The 16941-nt window shown below is 36.1% G+C and overlaps 1 protein-coding gene across 1 annotated transcript in view; it reads left to right on the top strand.

Moving 5' to 3' along the window:
• LOC149534846 (uncharacterized) overlaps positions 1–16941 on the top strand; it is a 70303-nt gene that overhangs the window by 1965 nt on the left and 51397 nt on the right. The window lies entirely within an intron of this gene.

Genomic DNA, 16941 nt, shown 5'->3' with positions numbered 1-16941 from the left:
TACATCATTAAATTGTCTTGTCCATTATATTCCTGTACTTTGAAGTACAACTATAATTTTTAAAAAATAGAGTATAATCCATGCATGAACTCTCTACAACAGGAGATATAACGAGATTAGGTTTGCTTTTTATCAAGTTCAAGTAAATCAATAGATGTTTATTCTTAACTTTAAGTAAAGGTTGTTGTCAGCATCAAACTCATAACGTTATAGCTGTTCCTTTGACACACTGTCTCGTTAAAGGAGGCTGGACCTTAAAACAAAGAAGAAAGTGTACAAGACAAGTGAAAATATATACAATAATGCTTCCTTGATTCCTTTGGGATGACAATCATAGACCCAGAAAATTGACACTATTAGCATTTACAAGACACCCAAACCCTATCACATAAATATCCATTGCTTTGAATGTCTTTCTAGGCTCAACCAAATATGCGGCCTTCTGGCATCCTGGTTATCCATTGATCTGCGTACCTTGTGTTCTGCTGGTCGTGCATCTCTATTAGTGCTCTGATAATTTGTATTACCAATGGACTCTTATTTATTCTTACCAATGTTTCAATGCATGACCATCCATTTCACACGTGGTACTAATTGGAGTGTCACATTGTCATCATTTCTGTTATTGGCTTACCTTGAAGTCTTTGTATTGATTATAAAGCACAAGTACGTGGTTCACTGCCTTCATTAAATTAGCAATCCATCAATGCAATACCTTTAATGTATCATATGCATTACATTATCCACATTTTGACTTTTATGAGATGCAAATATTGAAGTACTCCATGTGCCAGACAACATTATCACTTGTTTGTTGGCTGGTATTTCACATATTTGTTAAAAATGTCCACAATAGTATTTGCTTTTATGTAAAAATTTATAAATATGAAGACTGTACATTTGTGTTCATACTTTCTCCATCTTATGTTTCAGTAATGAACTTTAATTCTGAAGGATGACTTGAGAATGTCACCTATGATTAGGACTGTAAAAGGTGTTCATTTTTGTAACTAGGTCGGATTCCTTCTTAGCTGACTCAGATATAATAATGGTTGTGAGAAGTGGATATTACAATAATTGTCATACAATAATTATATTGATTATTGCAATTGATAATATAATAATTATATTGGTAATATAGTAATTATATTGCAAGATAGTATAATTATATTATGTGATAATATAATTGCAATTATTATTTAATAAATAATAGTTATATCAATAATATAATTACTATTGTGAGATGATGTAATTATATTCTATAATAATTACTTTATTATATAATTATTATACTATTATATAATTATTATACTATTATATAATAATATTATAATTATCATATGCTTTGGGAGGACCAAACTTTATATATTATTTTGTGCTAGTGTTGTTATATTATATTATAATAATTATTATAATATAATTAGGGGCCCAAACTTTGGAAGTTCTTGGATCCTATTTGTTTAGTATAAAGGAAGATCAACCTTCCTCTATTGTGAGAAGCATAAAATGGAAATTATATGATCTGCTTTATCAAGTAGATGCTTTACTTGGGGTAGATAATTTGAGATTGTCTATAGTTGGGAGGGCAAGTTATTGCTTGTGGTAAATGAGCACCCAAAATTAACATGGATGTTAGCTTATGGTTTGTGGGATTTGAGGATAGAGATTTGGATGATGACACACAAAGAATTTCGGCATGAACTCCTTAGTACTTGCATTTTTGTGAAATTGGCGTGGAAATCCTTGAATCTCATTAAAGACTGCAATAGCAAATCTCTCACTTCATATGTGATGCATGCACTCTCAAAGCATATTAAATTTGGAGGCTATGAGCAAGTATGATCTTTGCCAATAGTGTTGTGTCAAGCATAGTGTGTTGCATTCATTCTCTGCTTGAGATTTGCCAAAAGTGTGTTGTGTCCAGTACATTCTCACTCTACGGAAGGAGTTGTGAATGATCTATTTTGCGTTGAGAGTGATGTTCGATTTCCTCGCATGCAACATCTTTCAAATTATTTTTAGTGTATGCGGGAAGTTTGGAGGCATTATAACTAGACTCACTCTTGGCTTAATGTCTTTTTGGAGATTCTCCAAACCAGTAGCACTTCTTCCTAGAAATAACAAAGCAAATATTGTATCTCAGGTATTGTTAGAGAAGGGTGACACACAACGAGATAGTTGAAGATAGCTTCGACAATGCTTACCGAATATCACAAACTTCTTTTAAGCCACCATATATTTACATTTGGGATAGAGTAAACATTTCTTCAGTTGGTGGTCTAATTGATTTATATTGATATTGTTGGAGAAGATGGTATATTTGTGGTGAAAAACTTAAATACTCTGGAGTTTTATTTAATTAATCTTTAGTGCCGCAAGGAACAAAGGATATTTATATGAGCAAACATTATAGGAGCCTCTAATATCTTCGGTGGAACTACTTATATGTTGCGTCAAATATTTTGTGTGACTATAGAAATTTAAAGTTGAATCGAAATATTTTGGATCATTTTTATTTAGAGCATGCGAAGCACGAGATAGGGAAATACATACAATTTCTCTCTTGTGCGGATATTACATCCTGCCAAATAGTCCATAGACCTTGAATATCATCAGGTAAAGAAGACAACTAATACACTTAGCAAATGCATCCAACAAGGGCTAGTTGAGGGAAGAATATTACAATCAAATGTGGAGTTTGACCCTCAATTAGTAGGCAAATTAAAGTGTGAGCTATTCAAGTGAAAGTTGATTGGCTTAAGAAAAGCCCACAACAACAGTTTGAGAAGGCAATAATCGTTTTCCTGTTTGGCATCAATTGCAAATCTGTAACATTTAAAGCATGTTATATTAGCATCACATATTGGATATGTATCCATACTTGGTCAAATGAAATAAGAAGGCCATTGAGATTATCGTATCAGTGATGATGCCCCTTGAAGTTCAGTTGATTTGGGCTGCCAAAAGTTCCTTGTTTTGGCTTCCAATACATAATTGGATAGGTTTACTAGAGCCACATATTCTTGTGGCGGGTACACAAAATGCATTATCTTCTTGGAGCAAGTTTTTGTAAGGTTGAGAGTGTTGGCCAACCTCCTCCACTCAGATTGTTTCTACTATGTCTGAGGTCTTGGAATAAATAGCCACCTGAAGACATGATAGTGTAAATTGAATGACTTTACATCTTGCAATAGTAGAAAACGATTGCAATTTGTAAGTACAATGAGACTAAATAGAATAGAGATTACTTCTGATTTACCTTTCAGAGTTAATGAAGTGACATCAACTACAAAGATCAGGTGTCAACATAGTGAAAATATTATCGAGATTCTTTTTTGGTACATCAATTTCCTCCTTTCAAGTCTGAAATGTAACATATAGGGGATTCAAATATGTGGGAAGACCACCTTCATTCATTACTACGTGTTTGCACGTCATAAGGGATTGATCAATCATTTACAGTGTTAAAGAAAATTGTTGGTATAAATAGGACAGAGAAATAATAAGAGCATTGTCTAGAACTGTTTTGTGTACTAAGTAAATATTCATGATTTATTTGGGAAAAGAGGAATAGCCGCTGTATCAAATCTTGAGATGATTTGGTGATTGAAGCTTCATCAATCTCACTTGTTGATATTAAGAGTTATATTTAGAAAGGATGCTTGACAAATGCATTTTGGATGGGAAGTTCCAACAGGCTTTGAAAATTGCACTTAAATGCAATGTGTTGATATTTAACTGAATGAATATATTCCATTCAACTTGCCAATAAGGCCTGAGATGTTCGGGTGTATGGCTGACCTAAGATGAATTGTGACTAGCAACTCATGTTTGGTAAGGGGCAAACTTAGAGGAGATTATGATTGCTACCATACCTTCCCAAGTGTTGCTATGATTTCCGAGTGTTAGAGAAATGTATGCTGTTGAAGAAAATGTTTGATAGTTACATGATCGTACATATCTGGTTACCTAAATATAAGGAGCATTTGTTAGGCCTTGCACATTGTTGGAAGAAAAACAATAAACACAAAACTATTGCAGTAGGAGTTTTTGTATCTAATGTATGGTTGGACTTCATGGAGAATGTTAACCTTTCGATTTGCTATCTCTGAAGTCTCTCCAAATCAAATTGGCTCATATTTGATTCAGTTCTTGGTCATATTGGTTTAGAGGGAGTGGATCATGATGCTAACACCTAGATCAAGATAGATGAATATTTTGTGAGCTTAGGATTCCTCTTACTAGGAGCAATTTCTTTTTGTAAGAGATAAGTATTCCATGATAATGAATTTTTGATAGTGTATGCTTTTGTATTGATCTCTATGATAGATTGAATATAAGTCTCTCTTGGTTGCAGGATGTAATCGAATGATGAGAGATTATGTAGATTGTATGATGATGCTACTTCTTTGATACACTTCGTTGTATCTCCCACTCTCTGCGGGCAATAAGAGGTGAAGTTGTGTTCTTCTCTGGGAGAAGATTTGAGGTGTAAGAGCTCTTTGACCCTTTGCAAGCATTACAAGGTGGTGTTGTGTTCTTCTTTAGGAGAAGATTTGAGGTGCAAGACCTCTTCCACCCTTTGTAGGCAATGCAAGGTGGTGTTGTGTTCTTTTCAGGGAGAAGATTTGAGGTGTAAGAGCTTGTCCTCCCTCTGCAGGCAATGCAAGGTTGAACCACCCATTGTGTGCAATGCAAGGTGGTGTTGAAGTCTTCGTTGGGAGAAGATTTGAGGTGCAAAACCTCTCCTACCTTCTGCAGGCAATGCAAGATAGGTCCATACTTTGTGGGAATTCAAGATGGATATAATGCAAATAGTCAGTGATGTTCTTGATCTTCCTCTGAGAGTGTCATGATGACGATGTGTATCTTTTGAATCCTCCTTAGCTAAGGAGTGTTGAAATTAGCTAGATCAGATTTTAGCATATTTGTGAGAATGTTGTCCTTGTTGAGAGGGAGACTCCACTTAAGGGGAGCTTGATTGATATCAAATTGAGAGGGAGGCTTGGCTAAGAGGGAGTCTTAGCATTCAGGTAATCTTTAGGTACTTTATGATATCTTCTCCAAGAGGGAGAAATCTGAGGTATGAATTCTTCTCCGAGAGGGGGAAGGCTGAAGTGCAAGCTGCAAGCCCTAGTTATTAACTTTCCGTGAGTAAGTATAATGGATGTTATTTCATGTTTGTGCTTCGTTTGAGTGTAGCTATGTTAAGATCACAATAAGCACTTGTGGTTATTTGATTTCCATCATAGGTAGTATGTCATGATGGACCAATAACTGTGATGGTTGACACCATGTAACTTGGTGTTCAAAAGGAGTCCACCCTAGCTAGGAGGGAGTGTTGATTTTTCTAGCTAGGTTGGATCCCTTCTTGGCCGACTTAGATATAATAATGGTTGTGATAAGTGGATATTATAATTATTGTGATACAATAATTATATTGATTTTTGCTATTGATAATATAATAATTAAATTGATAATATAATTATTATATTGTCAATAGCAATAAGCATATTATGCGATAATATTATTGTAATTACTATTATTGATTAATAATAATTATATCGATAATATAATTATTATTGTGAGATGATGTAATTATATTATATGATAATTACTTTATAATATGATTATTATATAATAATATAATAATAACCATATGTTTTGGGAGGACCAACCTATATTATATTATTGTGGGCTAGTGTTATTATATTATATTATAATTATTATAATAATATATGTAGGGGCCTGAACTTTGGAAGGGGTGCATCCCTTCTTGGATCATATTTGTTTAGTATAAAAGAAGATCGACCTTCCTCTATTGTGATAAGCATAATATGGAGTGTTAATTATTGGTAGCTTTAGTTGGATAAACTATAGTGCATATATATATATATATAATATATGAGCTATTTATTTGTCATTATATTAATTAAATTCTAAGGAATAGACATGTCCCTTTGTCTCGTGAAGGGACATGTCTATCCATACTTCATCCTATATTAGAGAGATGGCTGCCATTTGGAAAATACATACCAAAATATGGCAGTGCTATTACATTTACAGTGGTCCCCAGAAAAACAACATGTTATCAGAGCCTACCTACAAATGTAGAAATGGAAAGAGACACAAATTATGTGCTTATAACATCGAAGCAAGAAAGGAAAATAGAGTATTGATTGTCCAAGTATGGCTATATCTCTTCACAAGGCGAGAATAACATTAAATTTGTGGCAGGCCTAGTGGAGGAAGTGTCTACAAAGGCTAATTCCACTTCCATTATCAATATGATTAAATTTTTAAAACTAGAGCATTCAAGGCAAGCTCGGCAGTTTTTTTATTTGCTACAAGACAAGATATATTCTTCTACTTATGCTTCTCTATTTCAAGCTTTCCTAAAGCACAAGGCATTCCCACAGGCTAAATTAATACACACATGTATCAATGTCAACATTATCGTTATCTATGAACATCTGTTATGTTTACATTTTGATGCAGTTCACGTTGATTGCACTTAGAATCATTATCCGCCAAATCCATTGCATGAACTATTCACGTGGAGGCATCGATCAACGGTTATTGACATGGACAGAAAAAATCCGTCTTTGAATATGGCATGCCAAGAAAAGATGACTTGTACACCATGCAATATTTAAAACCAAAGTGGGTGCCACCTTCATAATTTTCCTCCAACATATGTGCAAGAAAAATATATATTGAAAAGAATACTAAATAGGGTCAAATATTCCATAAAAAAATGGGTCCAACCATCAAAAGCAGGTAGTGGGGGTGAAACTACATCCTACGTGGACTCTAGCATGTGAGAAGTATGATTGTTGGCCTTCACAAGCTCTTGATGTATTAGATATGTTGGACGTAAAGGAATAGGGAAACGAAATTGATCAAGTTTTGGAAATCGATCACTACTCATATTTTTGATTGACATATTCTTAAGACAAGCAAATAAGATTTGTAGATTATATAAGGTATGGATTATTGTTATTTCATATTTAGAGGGAATGACTTGTTATTTAACATTTTTTATAGTGTTATGAAAAATGTATTTTAATAAAGCTAGCCATGATGAATAATGACATCGGCCATGAAAATTATAAGGATATACAGACAATACTTACATCCTTAGTTGTAGCTAGGAAAATATTATATTCATCGCCTAGGAAAATAATAATATGTTGAAAATATCTATGAAAGTATACCTATAGAAAATGGAATATATGTATATATGTTCAATGGATATACTTAAATTAGATATTTATTATATTGAAATAATGGGGATCACTCTCAAATTAATATCTAATAGAATGAAAGATCAAATAAAAAGATATTGATATACAAATGAGTATTTATTATCCTTGAGTATTTTATTTATTTAATCATTGTAGTCTCTCGCTTACTTGGATATCTATATGAGCATTTGCCTTGATACTTTCCTCCAAGAATGTTATTGTAGGAAAAGGGAGATTGAGATTCAGAGGGACCCTGGCATTTCATTAAGAGGTAACCTTGAAAGAGAGGGAGTAGATAGAGGATATGGTTTCGTCAAAATTCATTGATTTCAAGAGTATTGACTCAGAGGGACTAGATCATGTTGAAAAGGATTCTCTATCGATCAATAAATTGTAAACAGTTAAGAGGATTGCTCTTTATGAATATTGTTCATAACTATATGGGCCTATCCCCTGTGTACATCATGAAGAAGTGACGACTTCCAAATGATTATCACTTGTATTTGCAGAAGTTATTGTAAGGTGACGATCTTATAATACCTTCATTCAAATGTCAATGAGTTGATATTCAAGAAACTAGAAAGTCAAATGAGTTGACATTCCAGAAATCCTTTTTTATGTTGAGGTAATATGTTTTTCATATTGTGTATGAATCTTGTTTATCCTCCCTAGCTAAGAGGGAGTGTTAATGATTGGTAGCTTTACTTGGATAAACTATAGTGCACACACACAGAGATATATATATATATATATATATATATATATATATATATATATATATATATATATATATATATATATATATATATATATATATATATATATATATATATATATATATATATATATATATAAATGAGATATTTATTTGTCATTATATTAATTAAATTCTAATGAATAGACATGTCCCGTGAAGGACATGTCTATTCAATATTAGAGAGATGGCTGCCATTTGGAAAGTACATACCAAAATATGGTAGTGCTATTACATTTGCAGCAGTCCTCAGAAAAACAATGAGTGGGAAAAAAAGAAAGATTGAGGAAGTTGGAAGAGAATTTGTTGTGAAGATTGCACAATGAATTCTGAATCGAACTCTGATGTAAATTCTGAACTTGCCAAAATTAATTCCTTTGGTGTCTACAGGTGCCCAGGGAATCGCAGTATGAGACTATAGTAATAATGCAAAATTAAGAATAATTGGAATGAGGTGAGTGGCTCTACATCGGAATGTCCAGAGTTGCGTCACAATTACCTAATCTATCCTCAGTATTGAAGCACTTGCTCAAGATGGATACACTAGGGGTGTTTGAAGAATACCAGTAGATGCTGAAAGTTGTGGTAAAGACCAGGCCAGTTAGAAGCCCGACTCACAGTGAGATAGGAATTTACAGACCTACAGCGGTTATAGTTATGGGAAGTAAGTGAGAAGCTTACATGAAAATCATGTCTAGAAACAGGAACAACAGGTTTGAAGAGGTGTTCATGTTAGGGGTTGAAGTGAGCAGTTGAATAAGTGTTCAAAGCCAAACAATATTCACATGGCCCAGCAGTTGTGAGAACAACTGTGCTGTGATTTCAATTGATCCATGTTGGCTGTAGTTGGGGGTTGTAGTTGTGTGTGTGCCCAGACTATAGAGGAAAATTAAGATTGTTTAAAACACTTTTCATCAGGGGACCTGGTGTGTTAGCAGAGAAGATGGAGTCATGACGGGGGTGTGTCAAAAGCTCCTCGAAGAGTTGCATGTCAAATGGCAAAAACAACATTGAGAAAAGCAACCAAATCTGGCAACTACAGATTGGTGAGATTATAATACAAGCTGCATGTTCAGTTGATAGATTTGCAACATTTGAAGCTTTTTTTGATTTTCAGATCAGTTTGTGAGATTGGTAAATAAGTTGGTTTGCTTTTGGGTGCGGAGTGGGTGAGAATCATTAATGGAGAAATGAGGTTAGTTGTGAACTAAACGAAATTGCTAAATTCCTTCTGAACACTCTGCACATGTAATATTGTCAATTGACTGTCATTTATAAATAACAAATTGGGTTTGATGTGCTGCATGGGAAATCTTCCTTGAGTTTACTGTCTTAATAGTTTTTGTGATATTTATAATTCTGTGTAAAGAATTCAATACTATCAAGCATGTTACTCTCTGTTAGCTTTGTTAAAGACATTAGGAGACATATATAAGAGAGTCAGCTAACACACAGGTTCACATATTATAGTGGCTTTAGAGCTTGGACAAGCTCTTTGGGAGCATGGGTGTAATACGTCCATTACAACATTATATTCATAGGAATCAATCAAATCTCAATTTGGACCGGCAGCTGGAGATTGGGCAATCTACATTCCAGATAGAAACAATGGAGAGGGATGCCTCAAACACTAGTGGAATTGAGAATGCTTTAGGAGAATTGGCAAGAACCCAACGGGAAATGATGAACTTGATGGCACAGTCTCAAAAACAAATGACTTAGATCTCACACAACTGGTTCATCATTATGCAAATAATGCAAATCAAAGTTTGGGAATAATGGGAACCATGACAATACCACGAACTGAGGAAACAATGGGAGTAGGGTATAAAGTTCAACTTCAAATGTACAGGGACAGGAAGGAAATTCTTGTTCTATAATTCACTCTATGCCATTAATGCCTATCTTTAACCAAACTAATAACATACTGACCGGTAACGAGCAAATGGATCATGAATTTCATTGACAGGTGTGGGCTGATTGGCAAGCATTAGGAACAGATCTCCAAAATGAAATGACCTTTCTAGATTAGATTGCCTTTAGGGAAAGGAACGGACCACGAAGGGGAAATGGAGAAAGGTATCTAAATCAGGATTTGCAGCAAAGAGTGGACAAGGTGACCATACCTTATTGTGATGGATCAGTTAAAACTACAACAAGATCATGTTTACAGAAATTGAATTCTTTATTTCAGCTCAAAACAATAATGGAGGATGAAGCAATAAAATATGCAACCTTGCATTTGGAAGGGAGTGCTCACGATTGATAGTATCATGGGTTGATTACCTCGGGCTGTGACCAGATTATATCTTATGCTGAATTTCCTGAGAAACTTATTGATTGTTTTGACAAGAATGATCCCGAGCTTGCCTTTAAAGAGCTGGCACAATTAAAGCAATGGTGAACTGTAGAGGATTTCATTTTAGTCTTCCAAAAAATTTTCTGTCTCAGTGATTGATATTTTAGAGAGGAGGGTGGTGCTTTTCATAGAGGGATTAATGCAGCCCTTGATGTTTGAGTCAAGGCTTTGAACCCAACTAATTTGCAGGATGCCATTAAAAAGGCAAGGGAAATGGAAGCGCCAACTTCTAGAAGTAAACACTTTCCAAGGACCCTCCATAACAAGAGGGAGAAGGACAAAAAACACTTATATAAGGATGTTGATTAGTCCAAGAAATTACAGACCAGTCTGAATGATGAGCAGCTAAATGAACTAAAAAAGAAGAAACTATGTTTCTGATTTAGGGAAGCTTGGGACCAAACTCATAAGTGTCCATTAAAGGCCAAAGTAAAGCAGCTAGAATATTTTACAACCCCTAAATCAGGTTTTGAAAATTTTGAACAACAAATTGAATCAAATTCTAGTGAAGAAGTTTCTACATTGGATGAGTCAGAATGTGAAAATAAGAGGAAGAGTTGCATAGCACAATTAACAAGCCTGCAGAAAATTGGATCATTTAGAGTTAGAGGTGTGTTGTGTGGGCAACGAATAATTACATTAATAGATACTGGTGCAACACACAATTCATAGATGAAGGAATCGTAGGACAAAGAGGTTTAAGGACTGAAGAATGTAAATGATTTAGGGTAGTGGTTGCTGATGGATTCACAATCACATGTACATGTAAGATATCAAACTTATGTATTTAGCTAGGTGAGTATGAATCGAAGGATGACTCCTATGTGCTTAGTATTGGAGATACTGAAGCGATACTTAGCATCCAATGGCTACGTTCACTTGGTGAGTTTAGAATGAATATGCAAACGATGAAAATGAAATTTGAAGTTGAAGGATAGAAGTTTCTCCTTAGGGGTATGACAAGTGATAGTCCTAAGATAGTTTCCTTCAAAAGAATGGGAATATTAATGAACCATGATCAAGTAGAGTGGGCAACAGAGTGTGTTATCACACCAACTGATTTGGGACAACATGGCAAGAGTTTTCACATTGAGATTAAAATGCTGTTGGATAATTACAACACGGTCTTTAGTGACATTCCACCAGATAGAGGTATTGAACATATAATAGAATTGGAGGAAAATGCTAAACCGGTCATAACCACTCCTTATAGGTGTGCAAAGAGGCATGCATATGAGATAGAGAATGCTATCAAAGAGCTGTTGGAAATGGGCCACGTAAGGCTAAGCAAGAGTCCCTTTGCTTATGTTGTGGTCTTAGTTAAAAAAAGATGGAACCATACACATATGTATTGACTATAGAGCCTTAAACAAGAGAACAATTAAGAATTGGTACCTTATCCCTCACATTGATGAGCTACATGGAGCTTGTTTCTTTTCAAAGATAGACTTGAGATCCGGGTACCATCAAATTAGAGTATGAGAAAATGATGTGGAGAAGACAATGTTTAGATGTCACTATCGACACTACAAGTTCCTAGTCGTGTCTTTTGGGCTGACTAATGCACCTGCCACCTTTCAATCTTGCATGAACCGAATTTTCATCAAGCAACTTTGTAAGTTTGTTTTGATATTTTTTGATGACATTTTGATATATGTTAATACACAGTAAGAACACTTGAAACATTTAGAAGAAGTGTTTAGTATTTTGGAGAAAGAATCTTTGTTTGCTAAGGAGTCTAAGCGTGAATTTGTCTTAATGGAACTGCTGTACCTTGGTCACATCATTAGTTCCAAGGGAGTTAGTGCTGATCCTGAAAAATTTAAGGCAATCATGGATTGGCCTCTTACTAATTTATCACAGCTGAGAGGTTTCTTTGGTTTGTGTGGCTCCTACAAAAGATTTGTTAAAGGGTTTATGGCTGCTCCATTAACTGATTTGACTAAAAATGGGGCCTTTGCATGGTTCAGTGAGGCACAATTTTTTTTGACCAATTCAAGATTTTAGTGAGTTCATACCTTGTGCTAGCAATAACTGATTTCAACAAATTGTTTGAGCTAGATTGTGATGCATCGGGAAAAGGGATAGCTGCTGTCCTAACACATAATAAACATCCTACTGCTTTTGAAAGTAGAAAGTTGAGAGGAGCTAAAAAGAGTTATTCATTTTATGACAATGAGATGCTAGGAATAATGCATGCTCTTGCCAAGATTAGACAATATTTAGTTGGGAGTAAGTTCATCGGTAAAACCGATCCCAATAGTCTCAAATACTTCTTAAATCAGCAAGAATTAAGCGAGAGACAACAAAAGTGGGTGAGTAAACTGTGAGCATATGACTTTGACATTGTTTATGTGAAGGGAAAAGGAAATGTTGTGGATGATGCCTTGTCAAGAAGACTTCATTTGTGTTCTTTGGTGGAGGTAACAACTAATTGGAAGGAGAACATTACAACCGAATATGCTAAAGATGTTTGGGCTTATACCTATTTGAAGGTAAAATTCATGATGAAAAATATAAGTAATGTAGTACGCTCTGATACCACTGACGAAGGTATGCTTTGATACCACTGACAAAGGGCCACACCACCCTTACCAACTCATGACAAAGAATGCAACAAGATCTCTCAAGATCCAATCCAAAACCCAAGCTAGCCCAGATCCACACTCTGATAGAAACTTCTGAGATCTCAACTTGTGCTCACAAGCCACCAAGCAACCTCCTTGTTTCTAAACCGCAGTCACTAGCTCTTCTCACAAACTTAATCCAAGATCCAAGTGTAAATTGCCTCACATTTGGCGCTCTGTCTACACTCACAACTCCATCACAATCCTGCTGTAAACTACCTCACATTCGGCGCTCTATCCACAGACTCAGGAAAACTCACTCTTCGCTTCCTCTTTCTCTTTCACACCTTGAAGCCTTTCAAGCTTTCCAAGCTTCACCTTCCACAACTTTCACCTTTCCAAGCTTTCCTTCCAAAGCTTCTACTTCCCAAGCTTCTCCTTCTCGAGCTTCTACTTCTCAAGCTTCTACTTCTCAAGCTACTCCTTGAGCTTCTACTCCTCAAGCTTCCCCTTGAGCTTTCCTCTTGAGCTTGATTAGAAATGCTCATATGCCTTGCTTAAATAGGCACTTACCACCCCATGCATGACTTATCCACAAGCGTCTAAAACTTCCACAACCTTCTACAATATCCACAACTTTCTACAATATTCATAACTTTCTAGAATTCAACCCACACACCTTGATAAATGAAATGACAACTATTTATTTTTTATTTTATCTATTATGCCACCTATGCACCTCGAAAATAGAAATCCTCTTTTCTTTTCTTTTCTCCTTTTTATTTTTAAAAAAATTATTTCTCCTCTAGTTTTCGTCACTTTCTCTCTCCTCCAGATTTTTTTTTTTTTTCAATAATTTTTCCATGCAAGATGCTCCTGCATCAGACTCCCCTGGTAGATAGAAAAGTGTGTCCCACACTTTGACGCCAAAAAGAAAGAAAGATCTACCAACATCTTCATCTTTACCAAAAGCTTCCACCTCAACAGGGACAAGAAAACCAACGTGCAAATCTTCCACATCTGCATCCATATGTCAAACACCAACATCTCAACCATCCAATCAGCATGCTCACTCCCAGGAACAAACTGAACATAATTCTTCATTATCGAACTCCCATTCACATCAACAACTAGTGAATCCATACCAGCAATAACAAGCTCCACATCAGCAGCCACATGTAGATCTCCATCAACACATGCCAAACTCTCAACACCAACAACCTCATTGCTCACAACAAGATGCTCTACAATACATAACTCACCTCCAACAACCGAATCATCCATGACCAAGTGCTCAGCAACATTCAAGTCACCACCAACATCAACTAGATCATCCATGACCAAATGCTCTACAGTCTCCATGTCAAACTCAACCAACTGATCATGAAAACCAATCTCCATCCCAACATCAACAACATTAGGAATATCTTCAGCAACAACCTCTAGTTGCTCTGCAGGTTCTGCATTAGACTCCACAAACTGATCAGCAAAACCATCCTCTTCCACCTTGACCTTCTTAGCTTGATCAACCAATCTAGCATCCAACCGAGAAATCATCTTAGAAAAATTCCTCTCCACTATATCATGGATTTTGGCAATCATCTTAGGGTCCAATCCTCTTGGAGCCATCTCCCAAGATCTTCGTAAACCCTCTGCAACAAATCCTTCCCACGCTCCTTGTGACAACCAAATTGTTTGCAAGTCAGATCACAACTTGCCACCTCGCACGAACAATCAGGAATCACATCACAAGTCTAGGACAACGGATTTGCAATCCACCAGCTCTCCATAATCATGCCTCAACAAGTTCAGTCTTCCATCTCCGCATCCATCAATCAATCTGCATGTCCTCCCAAGGTCCTGGTGCAAACTGCCTCAGCTTTGGCGATCTGTTTACACGCTCAGGAACTCCCACCTTAATAAACTTCACCCAACCAAGGTCCTGGTACAAACTGCCTCACACTTCGGCGATCTGCTTGTACACTCAGGATCTCTTGCTCTGATACCACTAATGTAGATACGCTCTGATACCACTGACGAAGGTACGCTTTGATACCACTGACAAAGGGCCACACCACCCTTACCAACTCATGACAAAGAATGCAACAAGATCTCTCAAGATCCAATCCAAAACCCAAGCTAGCCCAGATCCACACTCTGGTAGAAAACTCTGAGATCTCAACTTGTGCTCACAAGCCACCAAGCAACCTCCTTGTTTCTAAACCGCAGTCACTAGCTCTTCTCACAAACTTAATCCAAGATCCAAGTGTAAACTGCCTCACATTCGGCGCTCTGTCTACACTCGCAACTCCATCACAATTCTGCTGTAAACTGCCTCACATTCGGCGCTCTATCCACAGACTCAGGAAAACTCACTCTTCACTTCCTCTTTCTCTTTCACACCTTGAAGCCTTTCAAGCTTTCCAAGCTTCACCTTCCACAACTTTCACCTTTCCAAGCTTTCCTTCCAAAGCTTCTATTTCCCAAGCTTCCACTTCTCAAGCTACTCCTTGAGCTTCTACTCCTCAAGCTTCCCCTTGAGCTTTCCTCTTGAGCTTGATTAGAAATGCTCATATGCCTTGCTTAAATAGGCACTTACCACCCCATGCATGACTTATCCACAAGCTTCTAAAACTTCTACAACCTTCTACAATATCCACAACTTTCTACAATATTCATAACTTTCTAGAATTCTACCCACACACCTTGATAAATGAAATGACAACTATTTATTTTTTATTTTTTTTATTATGCCACCTATGCACCTCGAAAATAGAAATCCTCTTTTCTTTTCTTTTCTCCTTTTTATTTTTTTAAAAATTATTTCTCCTCTAATTTTCGTCACTTTCTCTCTCCTCCAGATTTCTTTTTTTTTTTTCAATAATTTTTCCATGCAAGATGCTCCTGCATCAATAAGGTGCAAAATGAGCTAATCTTTTATAAGGATATAATTTTCTTATTGCCTGATTCCAAGTTCAATTTTGAGGTTTTGAACTCATTTCATAATGCTTCTATGGCTCTGATCATCCTGGTTCCTTCAAAACATACAAGCAAATTAGAGAAATATTTAGTTGTGAAGGACTAAAGCTTGAAGTTCAAAGGTTTGTACAAGAATGCTCAACATGTCAACAAAACAAACACGAAAACACATACCTAGCTGATTTGCTACAGCCCTTGCCTATACCTAATAAAAAATGGTCTAATAAAAATGGGAGAACTTTTCTATGGTTTCATTCCTACTAGGTGCTCAAGGTAAACATTACATCTATGTTGTGGTTGATAGATTGACTAAATGTTCACATTTCTTTGCCATATCAGCCACATATACAACAGTACAACTAGCAGATCTTTTTTTTAAAGAAATTCTCCGACTCCATGGGCTGCCCTAGAATGTACTTAGTTACAGAGATAGGAAGTTTGAGTTTGTTTTGGCAATAATTGTTAAAGTTTTATGGAACCAAGCTCACTCGCAACACTAGTTATCATCCTCAAATGGATGGTCAAACTGAAATTGTTAACAAGTGGTTGGAAGGTTACTTGAGGAATTTTGGTTTAGGACAGCAAAAGGCATGGATGATGTGGTTGCACACAAGCAAGTATTGTTATAATTCGACCTATCATATATCCATCAAGATGTTACCATACATGAGCCTTTATGGATACGAAGCACCAAACATTTTGGACCTGGTTCTAACGGATGGAAGAGTCCCTAAGGTGGCAGATTTGTTGCAGCAGACCCAAGACATTATGAAATCATTGAAGGAAAATATTCAACAAGCTCAGAATCAACAAAAACAGTATGCAGATCAGCATAGGGCGGAAAGGAAATTTGAGGTTAATGATTTGGTTGATTTAAGATTGCTGCCTTATAGACAATCTTCCCTTAAGAGGAGTGGGGCTGAAAAACTCAAATCAAGGTTCTATGGGCCATAGAGGGTGATCTGACAGATTGGACAAGTAGCTTAGAGCTGGAACTACCTGCCAACAACAGAGTACACAATGATTTTCATGTAC

The sequence above is a fragment of the Cupressus sempervirens genome, chromosome 10 (genome assembly GCF_028749045.1).
Source record: "Cupressus sempervirens isolate cs-2001-9-10 chromosome 10, ASM2874904v1, whole genome shotgun sequence".
Taxonomy (NCBI): domain Eukaryota; kingdom Viridiplantae; phylum Streptophyta; class Pinopsida; order Cupressales; family Cupressaceae; genus Cupressus; species Cupressus sempervirens.
This window is presented reverse-complemented; position numbering and strand designations above follow the sequence as displayed.